This window comes from Typopeltis vanoorti, chromosome 3, assembly GCF_054136105.1.
Source record: "Typopeltis vanoorti isolate ZY-2024b chromosome 3, IOZ_Tvanoo_1.0, whole genome shotgun sequence".
NCBI classification, from domain to species: Eukaryota; Metazoa; Arthropoda; class Arachnida; order Uropygi; family Thelyphonidae; genus Typopeltis; species Typopeltis vanoorti.
The window spans coordinates 108,089,108-108,102,517 of NC_143551.1; the positions used below are offsets into that span (position 1 = coordinate 108,089,108).

The 13,410-nt window shown below is 35.7% G+C and overlaps 1 protein-coding gene across 2 annotated transcripts in view; it reads right to left on the reverse strand.

Moving 5' to 3' along the window:
• Nucleotides 1-13,410, reverse strand: part of Hcf (Host cell factor) — a 502,792-nt gene that overhangs the window by 369,161 nt on the left and 120,221 nt on the right. The window lies entirely within an intron of this gene.

The following is a 13,410-nucleotide window of genomic DNA, read 5'->3' on the forward strand; positions in this document are numbered from 1 at the left end:
AAAAAAATTTTTTTTTTTTTTCAACATGATCTCTCTTAAGACTAATACATTTCTTCCAGCGATGCTCCAGTACCATTATCCTTTCCCTGTAGTGGTTCTCAGTGAGATCTGCAAAATACCCCTCTACAGCTGCAATCACCTCTTGATATGAAAAAAAAAAAAAAAAAAAAAAAATGCTGATCAGCGAGGAAGAGTTTTAGTTTTGGGAAGAGACAGAAGTCAGAGGGAGGCAAATCTGGGGAATAGGGTGGATGTTCCGTGCAGATCCCTTAATTTTCCCATTGCCAAAACACTTTTGTGGGCAGGTGCATTGTATTAATGAAAGATGATTTTTTCTTCTGCAAACCAGGTCTTTTATCACAAATTTTTTCGTCTAGTCTGGTTAAAAGATTGGAATAACATTCCCCAGTTATTATTTTAACCTTTTCAAGATAATTAATTAATAAACAAAATGCCTTTAGTATCCCAAAACACCAATGCCGTGTTCTTTCCTGCTGATGGAACTGACTGTGTCCTCTTTGGCATTGAACAACCAACTTCTGTCCACTGTTTTGACTGCTGTTTGGATTCTGGTGTGTAATGGTGAATCCAAGTCTCATCCATAGTAATAAATCAACGCACAAAATCAGTTTTATTCTTGTTAAAACGCTCCAAGCACTGTTCAGAGATTTTCATGTGAGTGCATTTTTGATCTGCTGTGAGCAAGCGAGGTACCTATCTTGCACAAAGCTTTTTCCTTTGCAATTCATGCAAAATATATCCTACACATTCTTTTGAAATGCCTATAGTCTCAGCAATTTCACACACTGACTTGCCGGTCATCTAATACCATATCATACACTTGATCAATGATTTCTGGTGTTGTTACACTTTTTGGACATTCTTCATGTGGATCATCTTCAAGGCTGGTACTGCCATGTTTAAACTCGGCAGCCCATTTCTTAATTGTTGAAAATGAAGGAGAAGAATGCCCATAAACTTTTATGAACTTCGAATGAATTTCTTTTGGCATTAAAACTTCTTTTACAAAGAATTTTATAACTGCACGATACTCAATTTTATCCATTTCAAGGGATACAAACAACACTTTTGCTTCAGACAGCTGTATAAAACAAACTACTTGATAGAATGACTTGCAATTTCACATGGATGCTTGTGAGAGATGTACCAACTTAGAGGAAAAAAAAAAATCTTGCCAATAGTGTTGCCATCTAAGGTCGAGGCAGAGAACTTTTCAGACCACCCTCGTATATGTTGAGCCTCAGTGCATTGATATTTTTAGTATAATAATAATCAATTCAAACTTTTTCTGCATATCAGTACAACCAAAAAAACTTTGGTATTCATTGAAAGCTGAAAACTAAATGAAGTGTGCACTGCATAGCTTTCCCTTTTCTTCTTCTCATATATTGATAACACACGTGAGAGGTATAACAATGAAAGCAGTGAGACCCTTGTTTTGAGCTCAATGTGAAAAATTTTGTGCAATGTGTATGCATTGGCAAATGGAAACAGTTTATATGAGGTAGCTAGTTGATAATGCAAGAATATAACAGAAATGAATGCTCTTATCAGTTATTCTTTGATTCCCTCAAATTAGGGAACAGATGAGATAATGGCAAGTAGTAGTCCAAGCTAGGCAAAATATGAGCAAGAATGGAGGTGGTAGAATGCAAGATGGTGATAATGGTATGAAAGATGTAAGATAGTGCGAGAAAGGTGATATGAGGGAAATAAAATAAAATAAATTGAAGAATGTGGCACAATGTTAGAAATTTTCACACATGAGAATTAAGATACTTGAAAAGCAATTAGCAAACAGCAGGAAAGGGATTAAAATGAAAGGTAGCAGAAAAGAAAGTCCCAAGAGCGTAAGAACAGATTTAAAAAATAATGTAGTACCATATGGTGATTCTATGCTTCTTGTGTAGAGGCTTAAGTGCTGTGAGGACATTATGTTGGAGGTTTAATGGATTTTTTTACAACACTCAAAAAGAATTAAAATAGAATTTAATACTTTCTATATTTCGTCCTAGTCACTAGGACATCTACGGGGATTACAAAGACAATTAATGTAACATGCACACAAAAACTTACAATACTAAGCCCAACCACGTGGGTGACAATAAAGTCCTATCTAGGTGGAGCGCCCTCTAAAGGCAGTAGTAGGTGGCCTGGAATGTAAGGTGGGACCTCTGGTGATGACTGTTTCCCAAATCTTCGGAAGCTTAATACAACCGTATTCGTTAAGATTTGGTTGGTTTCTGAGAGCTGCTGGGTAAACAATTGTTCTTTTCCTTTTCCATAGTAAACTGGATTCTTGGATGTAGGCTATTGAGATGACCGAGGAAGGAGTCTAACGTGTCTGGACCCTCACAGAAAATTTAACCTTGAATAATACAGACATATTAGTAAGCTTTGATATCTCCTCCTTGTTTACCAATATTCCCTTAACTGACACTTTATCTCTCTTAGAAAACGTTTTTCCCTCTGAGATCTTAGATCTCTTTTCCTTCGCCATCAACTCTGGGTATTTCGCTTGGAATAACAAAATCTACAAGCAGATAGAGGGAACCGCCATGGGCTCCCCCCTCTCACCCCCCCTTGCCAATTTCTATATGGAAGATTTCGAAAAACGAGCCATAGACTCAGCCCCACTCAAACCTTCTATCTGGCTAAGATATGTAGATGATGTGTTCTCTATTTGGCCTCATGGCCCAGACACGTTAGACTCCTTCCTCGGTCATCTCAATAGCCTACATCCAAGAATCCAGTTTACTATGGAAAAGGAAAAGAACAATTGTTTACCCTTCCTAGACACCTTAGTCACGCGCCTGCCTAATGATACACTTGCCTTCACCGTATACAGAAAACCCACACACACAGGCAGATACATTCACAAACTCTCCCACCACCACCCCTCACAACAATATGGCATCATTAAAACCCTTACCAAGAGAGCACAATCTTTGTTCCAGTGGAACCGCCCTCACTACTGAGCTTAACCACATACACAGAACTTTCCTCTCCAATGGCTACAGCGAACACAGCATCAAAAAAATAATCAATTCCTCCCCCATTCCCCGTCCCTCTCGTCAACAAGAATTTAAAAATGCCATCACCATACCCTACATCCGTGGCACTTCGGAAAAAATAGCCAAGATACTAAAAAAGTATAACCTACACACAGCATATAAGCCCTACCACAAACTGGCTACCCTTATCCGTTCTACGAAAGATCAGCTCCCTCCTCTCTCTCTCTGCCTGGAGTTTACAAAGTACCCTGTTCCTGTAAGCTTGCGTACTTTGGACAGACAGGCAGATCAGCATCCATTCGCCTGGAGGAACACAAGTCATATATCGTTAAACACAACTATGGCCATTCAGGCTTGGCTGACCATGTTTTGGACACCACCCACAGAGTATCATGGAAGAAAACCACCATGCTCCACCACAGCAAATTCAAGAAAGCGAGACTTTTCTTAGAAGCAGCAGCAGCTCTCAGAAACCAACCAAATCTTAACGAATACGGTTGTATTAAGCTTCCGAAGATTTGGGAAACAGTCATCACCAGAGGTCCCACCTTACATTCCAGGCCACCTACTACTGCCTTTAGAGGGCGCTCCACCTAGACAGGACTTTATTGTCACCCACGTGGTTGGGCTTAGTATTGTAAGTTTTTGTGTGCATGTTACATTAATTGTCTTTGTAATCCCCGTAGATGTCCTAGTGACTAGGACGAAATATAGGAAGTATTAAATTCTATTTTAATTCTTTTTGAGTGTTGTAAAAAAATCCATTAAACCTCCAACATAAGGTGATTCTATGATGAATTCTATATGTGAAGATTCACATGAAGTAATATGTAATCAAGTAAAACAGGTGAGTGGCATGACTGTGATAGTCAAACTAAATGATTTGAAAGGAGAAAAGTATTGTAAGAAAGAAGAGATTAAAGAATTACTATGCGAGGTGAAAAGTAAAGACAATCTGTTGCCATGCTAAGAAGAGTGAGCTGAGGGAGAGTTGCAATTGCAGACAAATCAGTAAACAGACTGCAGAGGAGATATGGTGTACAGTATGTTTATGTATGGGATGACTTTAATGGTTGAAAAGATTTGTACTTGCAAGATGGATTACACTTGAATGGTTTTAGTGTCAGGTGCTTGGAAAAGTTAATGCTGAATGAAATACTGAATATGAATTGTCAAGAAAAAAACTAGACATGTCTGGGCAGCTGCTTGAAAGCAAGCATGCATACATTCATGGTAGAAAGTGCTAGAAATTGTGAATATAATAAACAAAATGTAAAGGCTGTTAGGAATGACTGCATGAAATGCAAGAAATGATGCTTAAATATTGACAAATCTAGTTTTGTCAAGAAATAAAAGTGCATACTGCAGAAATAGGAAGGGGAAAATTGGTTGAAGAATCAACTCAAGCTTTGTTCTTATATTCCAACCAATCGTTTTCGACTCTTAGTGATCTTGTGTACAAAGGCTCTCCATCCCATTCAGCCTCTAGTCCTGTCTTTCAGCAATTGTAAATTCAAGTTGATAAGTTCTTTTCTGTTGTCCAACCAACACTTTTTTTGGTCTTCCTCTTTTTCTCATTCCCTCAGTCTTCCCCAACATAACTGCCTTTTCCAATCAGCTTGCATAATATGCCCAAAGTACATCAACTTCTGTTTAGTGATCATCATCTCCCAGGAGCATTCAGTCTTTATATTCTCTAAAATTTTCTTATTGGTGATTCTTGCAGTACATGGGATTCTTAATAGTCTCCTCCATACTCATAATTCAAATGAATCAATTTGCTTTCTGTCTTTCTTCTTAATAATCCAGCTTTCACATCCATACATCACTACTAGAAATACGATTACTTTGACAATTCTAATTTTTGTCATCTTACTCACACCTCTAATATGGTGCGAGTAAGATGATAGATGTACAGCAGGAAAGGGATTAAATAATGCCACATTCTTCAGAATGCATGCATGCTTTCAAGCATCTGCCCAAACATGTCTAGTTCTTTTCCTGACAATTCATATTCAGTATTTCATTCAGCATTAACTTTTCCAAGCACCTGACACTAAAACCATAAGTGTAATCCATCTTGCAAGTACAAATCTTTTCAATTAATTTCAATCAACTATCTTTCACATAATTTTTGTAAGGTTTAACATAGCTTTTTTTTCCCATTGCTATCCTTCTTATAATTTCATCTTCATGATGACCATTATTTCTCATTCTGGACTTTAGTAAATCATAACTTTCAACTACCTCTATTTTATTTCCTGCAATCATAAATTGATCTAAATTGTCAGAAGTCACCACTTTGGTTTTGCTGATGTTTAAATTAAGCCCAGCTTTATTACTTTCCCTCTTAATAAACAAAATCAACTGCTTCTGATATACCTTAGTTTCTGCTATGAGAGTTGTATCATCTGCATATCTTAAATTATTTATTATTCTGCCACCAATCTTAATTCATGCTGGGTCTCTTTGTCTAAGTCAGCAATTCTCACAATTTTTTCACTATAAATATTAAAAAGATAGGGCAACAGTATGCAACCCTGACACACCCCATTTTTCACCTGAATACCATCTGTTTCTCCAAAGACTGTTTTTACTAATTTTATTTAAATTAAGGGGATATTAAATCCCACATTATTTCAAAGCCAAATAAGAAATTCGAAGATTGGAATCAAAGAGTTTCATGCTGAATATAGTAAACTATATAAACATTTCGGCAGATTTTAGTGTAAGCTAAAGCACATAGTTCAACACTAGGGGAACTCGTTGCAAAGATGATTTTACATTATGGGAAATACTAAGATTATTCTTAGTATTTCCCATAATGTAAAACACATCTCCTAGGAGATGTATGATGTTATACATTATGATGGAAGGTCACTACCCAGACTGGTTTCGACCTTTATTGAGGTCTCATCAGTGAGTAAGTAGACCTAGATAATACTGAGGTTATAGCGAAAAGAACTTATATACTTTACTATGTTAAAAAAAAACGTTTAATTTTCTTGACCAAAAAGCTCTGGAAAGACTTTTAATGGGATTATATTGATCAAGTGCATATAATAAACAACTATGTTATACCAACTAGTTTCACCAACTAAGGCTGTTGGCATTTTCAGTGTACATAACTGATGTAAGGCACTAAAAAGTAACTGTTACAAAGTATAATCAACCGATTCCAATTTTATTAAACAAAGAACAGAGCACGTACAATACATGCATAGAGCGTGCATGATATTGTTGGATTCTGATTATGTAGAGATTAGAGTAATTATTATTAGCTTCAGAATCCAACATGATCTTCCATCACAAAGGCTAGACTTGTAAATATTATATAATGTAAACAACTTATTTTACAATTTAATATTCATATAACTACCTTAATTTTGTCTAATATTTAATTAATTAATCAAAGATATATGTATTAATAATGAAAAGACTGTATTAAATATTAAGTTAATTTTATTTATTGCTATATTAATATAAGAATTTATATTTGATATTTTAACTGTGCATTAATTGAAATGTAAATATTCTTTATTTATTCCTATTTGTAGAAATTTAATTATGCAATAGCTCTAATTTATTATATTTTGTTTTGTTGTCATGGAGACACATGTAAGTAAGCGAGCATGAGAATTGGAACACAACGTGAGGAGAAGGTTTATTGAAAAGAGTTTTAGATCACGAAAATAATTTAGGTGGGAAAAACAGATATAAAAAGGAAGAACGCTGAAATTATTTATTAGAGATTTATAAGAGAGAGATTGGCATTAGGTTGGAATCGGAGCATTCGGGAATCACAGTGCGATAATAGCGAGTCGGCAAATCACTCAAGCAGCTAAATAAAGTCTACTAGTCGAGAGGCAGTTAGCTAATAAGTTGTAGAATAACAATTATAGCTACGGAAGACAGCTGAGTGACTACTAAATAGACTAGCAATACTTGAGTTGATATTTAATTTCAGGGCCGACCTGTCAAGGACACATAGAATCTTGAAATAAAGCACGGAGTTACTAGAATAGTAGAGGCTGTAAAATTGAAGTTTGCCGTTAGCTGTGTTTAGAAATATATTGCCTAAAGAATTAAATGAATGCAGGAAGAATGAACAGCTGTGCATATAAAACCTCAAGTTAAGGAATTATTGTGTATTGCCTTAATTCATAAGTGATCAGTAGTATTTCATGCAAGAACATTTGTTTATGTGTATAGTGACCGACGATTAATTCAGTTATTGCTTAGAAGATTTATTTAATGAGTGCCGTATACTATTTAAGTGTTTACAGTTATAAAAAGCGTTTGTATGTAAGTTAAAGAAGAAAAAAGATTATCGGTAAGATTATTCCAACCATTAATATTCCTATACAGAGAAGTGTGTGAGTTTCATCCTAGAATTTCCCTATACTAACAGTAACTATTGGTGAAAATTAGCTGAAGTGTAAATTTAAAGGTGTTTGTTTGTGAGGAAGTGTTACTGCAATTTTTATCGTATTTGGAACTTAAAGAACTGTGAGAAGACTGTATTAGAGATAACAGATTTACCATTGTTTGAGTTTGTATGACAGTATTATCAGAAAGGCTTAAGTGTTTATAATAACTTATTTAGTATTTTGATCTTAAGTGTATAATTTGTGATTATAAAAGTAAATGTTTGTTTTGTTAATCTAAAGTTGTATTTTGCCTGAATCTCTTTTACTGCACCATTCATAAAATATTCGAACCAAAGCGGGTAAATTAAGTAAGTCAAATATATTCGGCCAGTATATATTTTAAGGAGTAATAGTTAAGGGTTGATTTATCTTCAATTCTTGAACTAATTCAGATATAGAGTGGTGCAGTCTATAAATATAAATTTTCTCTATATTTGTATTAGAAATCAACTAGCAACTATTTGTTGGGTTAAGAACATCGTAATAACTAAATGTCGGATCCAAAGTATAGATTGAGAAGAATTAGGATCCAACAATATCACTTGTTGTTATTTAGGAACGTTCTATAGTTGGCACTATAATTCAGTTCTGGCGACTTGAAGGATCTAATAAGGGTCTTCCAGATCACGGGCAAGATTAGTCCTTGGTTCCTGTTAAGATTTTGTATACAGTGGGCAACTGTTGTGGCCTCCTTAAAAATTCGGGAGAAGTCCTCCTCCACGTAAGTGTTGATATACTTTACTATACGAGTTGTCAAAAAGGTGCACCCATAAATTACTTAAATAAAGAGCCAATAGGCTTCGCTTCGGCAATGTAACATTATTCAAATTAATGGGATATTAAATCCCACATTATTTCAAAGCCGAATAAACTCAAAGATTGGAATCAAGTTTTTACTAATGCTTCTTGGTTGTCGTACAGTTTTCTTATCAAGAGAATAAAATGCTAAGGATTCCATTGATCTCATTGTGATCCACACAATCACAAAAGCTTTTTTATAATCAATAACACAGATGAATACTTCATTCTGAAATTCTCTTGTTCTTTCCATAACCCATCTCAGGTTTGCTATTTGGTCTCTAGTTCCTCTACCTCTCTTAAAGCCTGCCTGTTCTTGTGGCATTTCTTTATTCAAGTATGGCTCCTGCCTTTGTTGAATTAATTTCAGCATAACTTTACTTGCATGTGAAATTAAAGCAGTGGTTCTGTAATTCTCACAATCTCTGGGATTTTATTTATTTTTTATTATTTTTGGAAATGGGATTAATACTAATGTTTTCCATTCTCTAGGCCAGTACGTTTTCTTTTAAACCTGTTGACAAATTTCGGTCAACATATTCACTACTTCATCCACGGCTATCCTCAATAATTCCACTGACACTTCATCAGCTCCAGGAGCTTTTTCCTTTTGGCAGCTGTTCCATTGCTGATATCACTTCACTTTTCATTATCATGGGTTCCTCAACAAATTCTCTCCTTTCAAATTCTCTTTAAATATTATTATATTTCTTGTACAAATCCTCTACATACTCTTTCCGTCTTTTTTTCACTGCTACTTCTTCCATCAGACATTTACCTGAATTACTTTTTACAACTCCTAATCTAGGGGTAAACTTCCCTGTAGCATCATTAATTTTTCTAAACAGATCCCTCGTTCTACCCAAAAATATTGCTTTCTTCAATTTCCTCATACCTTTTGTTTGGATGTTTTTCCTTATCTTTCCTAGTCTGTCTTTGGAAATCTGAACTCAGTTGTTTAACCCTTTCTTATGTTTCTCTGAAGTTTCATTTTTCTTCTTTCCTCTGCTATTTGAATAGCTTCTTCTGACAACTATTTACAATATTTCTTTCTTGTTGCTTTACTTAGAGTCTTCTTTGCTACATCTATGACTGTACATTTTTTCTTCCCACAGTTCTTCTAATTCTCTTCCTGTCTTCTCCAAACTTTTTAAATTTCTTCTTGACTTCTACTTTAAATGCTTCATTTATATGGTTTAAATCAAATATGATACTGTCCTTTTGTTTCTTCTTAGTTCATAGTTAACATTATAAAAGGAATAAGCCAGCAAAACAAGACGAGAAGAACAGACCTTGCCAAGGCCTTTGACAGGATACCACATGGAATTCTAATCAGTAAATTGCAGCATATGGGAATGGACATATGGTTGGTGAGATGGATAGGAGGGTGGTTGACGGAGAGATATCAGAGAGTGGTTTACTCAGGAGTAGAGTCCACAAGACAGCCTGTGACTAGTGGTGTGCCACAAGGATCTGTTCTTGGACCACTGCTGTTTAATTTGTTCATAAATGATATAGGAAAGGATCTGAGAGGAACAGTTCATTTGTTTGCGGATGATGCGAAGTTGGGTAGGGCAATAGTGAATGCAGATGACGTCAAAATTTTGCAGGATGATTTGGATAGATTGGAGGTCTGGGCTAAGGAGAATGGATGTCAATTTAATGTGGCAAAATGTAAGGTTATGCATTTTGGGGTGAAAAGATTGGCTGCAGTTTACTGCATTGGTGGAACCGTGCTCCAGGAAATTGACGAGGCACGAGATTTAGGAGTGTTGGTGGATAAGGGATTGAAATTTAGGGGACACATTGCAAAAGTGGCCAAATCAGCTCATCAAATCACTTGGTTGCTGAAGAATACGTTGACAAGTAGAGACAAGCAGGTTATTGTTCCTCTGTATCGAGCATTGATAAGACCCCGTCTCGACTACTGTGCTCAGATTTGGTCACCTAGGTTTCTTCTTGATGGGGAGGAGGTGGAGAGGATCCAGAGGTGAGTGACCAAGATGATAGCAGGTCTGTGGAATGAACCGTATGAGAACAGGTTGAGGATTTGTGGGTTGCAAAAATTGGTTTATAGGCAGAGGAGGGGAGATATGATTGAGACATTCAAATTACTGAAGGGTTTCTATAAAATTAATTCAGAAGATATTTTTGAGAACAGGGCTGGTTGCGGGAGGACTAGGGGACATCCATGGAAACTGGGCAAAAGTGTGGTTAGTAAAGGTGTTAGAGCTGGGTTCTTTACTTTTAGAGTAGTGAATGAGTGGAATGCGCTCCCTGAGTCTGTGGTGGATGCTGTGACAGTGAATGAGTTTAAGGCAAGGTATGATAGATATTGTATGAATGTCGAATAGTTGTGATGAATATGATTTGGGGCCTCCCTCGATGAGTCTAATGACTCCCTGGAGTTGCCCGTAATAATAGTAATAGTAATACTGACATCAGAGGTCGCGTTATCTCTCAGATACAATTTACTGTCAAATATCACAGACCTTTACATAACATGTGTTAAACCACACAGACAGCAAATAAACAGTGCGGAATATCACTCGTAACATATGAATGCACAGCTACTCATGACCTCCAAGCTATACACTGAATTGTGTAAGATTATTTATATTAAATATTTTGCATGTATCTGTCAGATCAGCTGTGACCTCTGCAGGGTTAAAGGCGTGTTAATCAAACCTCTTGCCGCGTATATCAAGGGATTGCCGCAATTAATTTTGGCGCGTTAAGCAAAACCGCGTTAAGCAAGGGACACCTGTACTCTGATAGTCTTTCTTGACTTAGAGAAGGTCTTCGATAGTATTGATTGGAACCAAATGTTTCACCCCCTAAAAACAATAAAGCTAGATTGGAGAGAGAGAAGGCTCATATTTAATCTTTACAAGCACCAAGAAGTCCTAATAGAAACAGCCAGCAATAAAACAGAAACCACAATAGCAATGTAAGACAGGGTTGCTCTCTTTCACCCATACTGTTTAATCTCTACATTGAAGATGCAATAAATAAATGGAAAGAACTAATAGAAACAAGAATTACGATAAATGGAATTGAAATTAACTGGCTACAGTTTGCAGAGACATAGCAGTTATAGCTGATAACGAAAATAAGCTGAAATCCACCCTGACAAATTGGAGGAAATTTCCACACAGTACAGCCTAAAAATTAATTGTAAGAAAACAAAACTATTAATTACAAGTAAAGAAAATTCAATGAAAATAAACCTGGAAATAAATAATAACCCAATACAACAGGTATCCTCCTTGAAATATTTTGGAAGCCTTAGCACGTAAGATGAAAAAAAACAATCAGATATTAAAGCATGAATAATCTTGGCCAAAAAGACATTCTACAATAGAAGATCTACAATAGTGGAAAAGATTTAGATGCCAAGGCTATAGAAGATGAAAAAAGACTTGATGTGGAAGGACTTTACTAAGTCCTTCCACACCAGTTAAGGACTTAGCATCCAGCTCAAAAAAAGGCTAGTGAAAACATACATATGGAGCATTGCATTATATAGTTATAAGGCCTGGATGCTAACAACACAAGACATTAAAGAGTTGGAGCCATTTGAACTTTGGTGTTGGAAAATGATGATGAAAATCAGTTGGACAAAAAAGAAAAGTAATGAAGAAGTTCTAAATATAGTTCATGAAGAGAAGTCACTAATGAACTACAACATCAATAACAGAAGAAAAAGCCTAACTGGACACCATCTGAAGCATGGGAGACTGATTACAGGAATAATGGAGGGGACAGTAGAAGGAAGGAGGCTATGAGTCAGACCAAGAATTTCATATATAAACAACATAATGGTGCTAACTGTCGCTAAGAGTTATAAAGAGATAAAAAGGAGGTCACAAGACAGGGTGTTATGATGTGCTGCTATGACTAACCAATCTTCAGATTGATGCACCAGAGAAGAAGCAAAGAGTTCTTAATTTCAATTTAACTTCAGCTATCAATAACTCCTGATTTATTCTAGAGTATGCACAAGTTAAGTGTTTTGGGTGCTTGGATAGTACTACTTCATCTTCTGCTGGCTACAATATAATCTATCTGATTTCTGCATTCACCATTAGGTGAAGTCCATGTGTACAATCTCCTTTTGTTTTTGAAAGTAAGTGTTTAGAAGAAACTGTTCTCGACACAAAAATCCAACATACTTTCTCCTGCTTCATTCTTCAGTCTGAAACCAAATTTTCCAGTAATGCCTCATTCTTCTTTTTCTCCCACTTTTGCATTCAGATCATCTAATACCCAAAATGTATTTTCTATATTCTCTTCTAACTATGAATGCTACAAATTTTCTCCAAGATTATCAAGTCCAGAGTAATACAATCATTGGTATCAGTGGCTCATTCCTGTCCATCTCTGTTTACTAATTTCTAACATCTTAACTCGAGTTTTCATTTCTTTCTTTACGAGTTCCAGTTTTCCTTAATACATGCTTCTTGTTCCATGTTCTTATTTTATGTAAATCAGTAAAGTGGAGGCACCTTCTTCTGAGATTAACTCAATTGGAAGTTAAATTTCCAGAAGGCTGTGATCAAGTTTCGTCATTCTTGTTAATTTCACTTAAAGTTCCTCTCTACTCTTCCCTAATAGCCATTTCGATGCCTTCCGACCTGCTTGTCCAATTTTCAAACACAAATCAATAAGTACCAGAAATTAGACTACCATATTTACTCGAATGTAACTTGCACTTTTTTCCCCAAAAATAAAGTCGAAAAATAGTGAAAATAGTAAAAGCTATCACACACAAATTTTAGTGAAGATGGCAAAATTAATATGGAAGCAGACAACAGCTGAATAATTTATATGGAATAAGAAAGAAATCAGTCAAAACACACTAAACTAGCTGTATATAAGACAGTGTTCAAACCAATTTGACTTGATGATTAAGAATTTAGAGAGACACAACACATGTGTTAAAATAATTACTTTATTATTAGGTAAGTAACATTTGATGTTTAAAAGAAACAATTTAATTTGGTTTGAACACTGTCTTGTAGACCACAGATATCAGAGTTCTGAGAAAGATTAGTGGAGTGAACAGAGGGCATAAATGACAATACTGTACCAAAAGTGAGAATAATAGGAAAGAACTTGCTTGTTAGCAATGAGGAATGGGTTAG